This window comes from Mycetomoellerius zeteki, unplaced genomic scaffold (assembly GCF_001594055.1).
Source record: "Mycetomoellerius zeteki isolate Tzet28-1 unplaced genomic scaffold, Tzet1.0 scaffold103, whole genome shotgun sequence".
In the NCBI taxonomy this organism is placed as follows: Eukaryota; Metazoa; Arthropoda; class Insecta; order Hymenoptera; family Formicidae; genus Mycetomoellerius; species Mycetomoellerius zeteki.
In genome coordinates, this window is record NW_017255943.1 from 30,228 (window position 1) to 36,698 (window position 6,471).

Here is a 6,471-nt window from a genome sequence, read left to right on the forward strand (position 1 = left end):
AATATCAGCGGCTGCGGTGTGAGGAGTCCTCGCAGAGTCGGTCGTGACGGATGGCCCTCACCAGGGAACCTCTTGAAGCCCTCCAAATGGTGTTTAATAGAGTGAAAATGCCGGGGTGTTTTGAAGTTGCACTGACTTTACTTCCGATCGCGAGTACTCCGCACTTAATTATTTTAACGGTCGGATAGCACCTTGTGCTATATTGGTCACTGGTTCTATAATAATTTGTGTCCTCGCGAAGGGCTCTTATATACTGTGTACGAGGTGCATTGTTTTTGAGGACTTGATATCGATTTGATGATGATTCATTTTGATTTGTTTATGATGATTCACCTTTAGCAATTAGGATTTCGAAATATAGGAATAATGAGATTAATTTAGACTATTGGGAAAGGTTTTTCAAAAATAGAAGTGATTAGAGTCGTGTGTTTGTATGTGCTCTGAAAAAGTAATTAGACTTATCTATGAGTTATAGGGCCACTGGGCGTGTACGTGCTCTCGATCGAACATTGATAATTAATATATTTATTAATTTTTATTTGATGCTTGTAATTACTTATAATAACTAATCTTATTTGTTTGAAAATCGATCGATCGTGCTGTTGATTTTCTATCCTAACGATAGTATTAGTACTTGAAGAAAGGAAAAGAAGAAAAAGAAAATAGATTTTCTCCACGAAAGAAAAGAATCGTGGAGTCATCAGGACTAACAATATATTAATGGGACAGGATAACAATATATTACTATGGAAAATAACTGATATGTTATTCATGGTGCAAGTTCAAAATGAAAATACATACATATAAGTAAAACAGGTTACAATTTGATTCTAAAAAATAAGTGCGATATGTTGTTTTTAGTGCACAAAATATAAAAGTCGTTTATTAAGATTTAATTTGAAATTTATACTAGCCTGTACAATAAAAAATAATTGCTTATAATTCCAGAGTATCAATTTGTCAATGACTTGGAAAAAGAACATGGCGGCCTACTCTCAAAAAACTTTGATGAGTTTCTCGGTGTCCACTTAGAAATAATGTCGAAGCTTTTACAGAGTAATTATTACAACACTTGAAGTACGAAAAGTATTACATTAGAACCGTATTTTTAAAAGATCTATAACGAAATGAATACACCAAATTATGTAGAAATGCCTTTTTCTTCTGTGATTCTCAATTCTGCCAATCGAGGCCTGCCCAGGTTAATGCGAATGTTTAAATCAATCATTATCAAAACACTATTACATTTTGTATTTGCACTTTGACAACCATATCACTTACTTTTCAGAGTCAAATTGATAAATTTTTTTATCTATACTATAATGATATTTATTTCGCACTTGTATCTTGAATAATTAATATCTAATTTTTTATAGTTGTGTGTTACGTCAAATAATCAGTTAACTTTTTAACCGTATAGCTTCTTATTGTACTTGACCTGAGAACTTTTTATTTATGAATTTTGGGTTTAATTAATATTTACTCGTTTCAGGCAATAAGGCAACGTTTTTTGATCAATAAATTACTCGCTGAAAATACGGTATAACAAACTCAAAATCGGAAGTTGATACGAAAATTCGAAATTTTATTAAAGAAAGATTGGAGGCTTTTAATCTGAACCATTTTCATAACTTTTATTTCAATTATTTATTCCATCCATTGAAAGTTTTTGAGAGCAGGCCGCCATGTTCTTTTTCCGAGTCATTAACAAATTGGTACTCTGGAATTACAAGAAAATTATTTTTCATTATACGGGCTAGTATAAATTTCAAATCAAATTTTAATAAACGACTTTTATATTTTGTGCATTAAGAACAACATATCGCACTTATTTTCTAGAATCAAATTGTAATCTATTTTACTTATATGTATGTATTTTCACTTTGAACTGGTATCTTTAATAATATATCAGTTACTTTTCATAGTAATATATTATTAGATAATTATTTAAATTTTTAAAGGTTTAAATTTTTGAGGATCTTTTTTTGAACATGGCTTGACCTTTTCATTTTTGATTTTTTTGGGATATCACCTTTTAAAGTACAGATATGCGGGGCAGTTTTCTAGTAATGCATGTATCACAAATATATATGTATTTTCGATTCTTATCACGTAACTTTCTATAAGTTACAATTTATATGCAACACAGTTAGAAAAAATTGAAGTATATGGTATACACATATAAGTATATACATATTATGTATTAAGTGTATAAATTAATTAGTGCCGTTTTTTTTGCAAACTTTGACTTTATTTTTCACTTACATGAATACTTTGGTTAGTCATGGAAATATTTTCCGTTAACATCGATGATCTTACGCAATCTGTCGGGTAATTGTCGGATTCCACCACCCAAGTGAATTTCTCAGCCCAAGCTAACGATAATTTCCTTCGTGGTTTTTAATCAAAGTATTTATGTAAGTGAAAAATAAAGTCAAAGTTTGCGAAAAAACTGCACGAATTAATTTATACATCTAATATTATACATATATATCTTATTTAATAGTATATGTAACTGTTTATATAATTGTAATAAATATTTACCATACATTACATATTTATTTCAATTGCGACAGAATGAATTTATAATATTCTATGAATATATTGAAAATAAAGAATGGGCCCCTTCATCGCCCATTCTCGTGAGAATGCAACTATATTTTCTTCGTCTTTCAATTTTAACACGATCTTTGACATAGAGATTTTTTTCTTGACGATACTCTTTGAAATATCATGAAATTCTTCTGTCTGCAAATGCGGATACGCGTCCTAACTGCTTCTGTCCACCGATGCGGATACATTTCCTGGAGAATACCCATCTGGACACCTCGTATCGTCGATGACAATCACCCGGACGCAAACTTCCTCAACGGAGACCACTGCGCAAGGTCACTCATGTCACTCATATCGATCGTGAACAACGACCCGACACCTAAACATCAACTTCCCTGGTTGAATAAGATTTGGATACCGAGTTCCTCGACGACGACTCTTAGGACATGTCTCATGTCGGTAAATATATAGAAAAGGAGAGCCACCTCCGATGACCTTGACCATGACACATGTTGTCAAGGTCGTACCCTGAGTGACCTCCACCAGGTTTTAAATAACGGTTGCTGTTCGTTAAAAAGTTATGAATAAAAAAGTTTAAAAAATTATGTTTTATTTCTGCTATACAGTGCGACTTCCACGCGAAGCGACTCTCACCCCCCTCCCCCATGCAATGGGGCGCACGACTCACCCCCAACTCTCCCTCCTTTCCCCTGCAAAGGGGTGCACGACTCTTACCCCCAACTCTCCCCCCCCCCGCCAAAATGGCTCTAATCTTACTCTAATTTTTATTTGGTACAGTTTTCCCCAAAGAAATATTATCAATCTCAAAAAGTCCTGTGGAAGTCGCTTCGCATGGAAACCGTGCGCCTCTTTGCCGGAGGGAGGGGGATGAGAGTCGCTTCGCATGGAAGTTGTGCGCTCCTTTGCAGGGATGAGGGGTGATGAGAGTCACTTCGCGTGGAATGTTGTTAAATATACTTTAAAGCTAGCAGAAAATTTCGGTTTCATTATACTAGAGAAGACATCATTTTTCAATCTTTTTTGTTCATAACTTTTTAACGGACAGCAACCGCCATCTAAAACCTGGTGGAGGTTACTCAGGATCACGACCTCAACAATATATGTCAAGGTTAAGGTCATCGGAGATGGCTCCCCTTTTCAATACACGGGGGTAAATCAATAAGTACTTGTGTTTGAAGACAGGTGACGATGCTGGTGCAAGTTGGCATTACCATCGTGTACTACCGTTTTTCAAATGACGCCATACAAAATTTCAGAGTGATTCATGCAATAGTCTTGATTTGACAGCAATTCGTAGTGAGAGTGTTTGATGTTTTCCGATACAATAGAAAAAGAACAATATCGATCCGTGATTCGCTTTTTATTTTTGGATGGAAAAACGTGCGAAGAAATAAAAACGAAGTTGGATGCTATCTATGGGAACCCTTCACCATCTATGACAACCGTCAGATATTTCAACGAATTCAAACGTGGTCGTTCATCTGTTTTTGATGAGGAACGCCCAGGCCACCCGGTAGACGTGGTTACTGAGGAAATCGTTGAAAAAGTCCACGACATGATTCTCGCTGATCGCCGAACGAAAGTGCATGAAGTAGCAGAGGCTATAGGCGTGTCGTATGGAACGGCATTCAATATTTTGCATGATAATTTGAGAATGAAAAAGCTGTCGGCCCGATGGGTGCCGCGATTGCTCACGGTGGACAACAAGTGAATCCGGCTATCAATTTCAAAGCAATGTTTGGAGCTGTTCAAGCGCAATCCGAAGGAGTTTTTGCGTCGAGTAGTAACCGTTGATGAAACATGGATTCATTATTACACACCGGAGACCAAGGTACAGTCAAAACAGTGGATTTCACCCGGCGAACGTACTCCTAAGAAGGCCAAAACGGTCTCATCGGCTGAAAAAGTGATGGCCACTGTTTTTTGGAATGCGCAAGGCGTAATCTTCATCGACTACATGGGGAAAAGCAATACTATCACGGGGCAGTACTATGCTGACTTTTTGGGCCGATTCGATGTTGAATTGAAGAAAAAACGCCCCCATTTGGCGAAAAACAAGTGTCGTTCCATCAGAACAATGCACCGGCTCACTCCTTCGCAGTCGCCACAGCCAAATTGGTCGAATTGCGGTTCGAATTGCTGCCGCATCCACCGTACTCTTCGGATTTGGCCCCCTGCGATTTCTTCTTGTTTCCAAACTTGAAAAAATGGTTCGGTGGAAAAAGATTCACGTCGAATGGGGAGGTCATTGCCGAAACAGAGGCCTATTTTGAAGAGTTCAATAATTCGTATTTTTCGGAGGGATTAAAGAAATGGCAGATACGTTGGGAAAAGTGTATCCCCTTAAAGGGGCCCTGATGAAAATGAGAAGTTTCATAAACGTTTGTTTAACGTTTACATGAGCGTTTGCAGAAGTTTGTTGAGAATTTAGAAACGGTCATTAGAGTGTTTATAAAGCGGAAATTGCACCGCTGCAACATTTGGAATGCATTTGTACACGGCATTTTGAAGCGTTTACATAGCGTTTACTTGACGTCAAGCGTTTACTAACAGTTGTTTAAAATGTTTATTGGTTTTTTGTATAGCGTTTAATAGACGTTTGCTCCACCAACAGAAACTGCGTGCAGCTTCTATTAAACATTTAACAGGCGTTTACTTTTGTCATTAGGAATAGCGTAAAAAGCGTTTGTGAGCGTTCAGTTTAAGTGTTGAGTCTGCCGAACGCCGAAATTTTATCAAAAAAAAGAACAAAATTTTTCACTGAGAAGTCTCATCATACTGCGCCTTTTATCTTATTCAATGAGGTTTTTTAAATTCGGGAAATTAAACTTTGCTGTGTTCCTCTAGTGGTGATGTTGTGCACTGCTTAAAAATTGGACATGTAGAAGAATGTTTGCTAAATGGAGGAAAAACGCTTGTGTTACAGAGTTGCGAAAAACGTTTTTTGGACGTCTTTAAGCCATTTGCGTAAACGCCTTACAAAACGTTTACTACGATTCACTAATTCGCCACGTTGGAACAGAGTTTGCTTAACGGAAGGAAAATGCTTGTCTTACGGTATTGAGAAAAACATTTGATAAATATTTGAAAAGTCTGACAGTGAACTCTCTGCAGGAAGGTGCATCAACGTTTACTGAGCTTCCTCTGAAAAGCGTTGCTTTAACATTACAGAACTTTCATGAAACTATAATATATATACTGTATTTTATAAGCATTCTGAAAGTGTTTAAACCCAATGGTGTTCTATAAGCGTTCTTATAAAGTTTGAAAGCGTAAAAATTCTCAAAAAATCGTCATTAAACGGTTGTCAACGCTTTATAAAGTTTCTTATTTTCGTCAGGGGGATTACGTTGAAAAATAAAAAAAAGTTTTGTGAAAATCTTGCGTCTTCATTACTAACACGGGTACTTATTAATTTGCCCTCGTATTTACCCTAATGTCAACCAGAGATCCCTCCGGGACACCTGGACACTCCCTTCCCTGGAGGAATAGCGAGCTACTCTTGCAACTTCATTGAGCAACATCCTAACACTTCCTCGATGCAAATAGAAATCGCGACATATAGAACGCGGACAGAAACGGATAGGATTTCTGTTCGTAATTGCGGATAGATGCAGATAGAAATCGCGACATATAGAACGCGGACAGAAACGAATAGGAATCCTGTATGTAATTGTGGACAGATGCAGTTGGATTGTGATTACGTACAAAATGCAGACAGTAATGGATAGGATCTACTGCTGCAAATGCGGATTTTCTATCCGCAAGTTGTGTTTGCGGATCGAACGTATAGTTTACAGTTAGAAACGGATAAAAATCCTGTCCGTTTCTGTCCGTTTTTCTTCGTTATTTTAACCAGGACTAAGCCCTATAACCATATATATATATATATATATA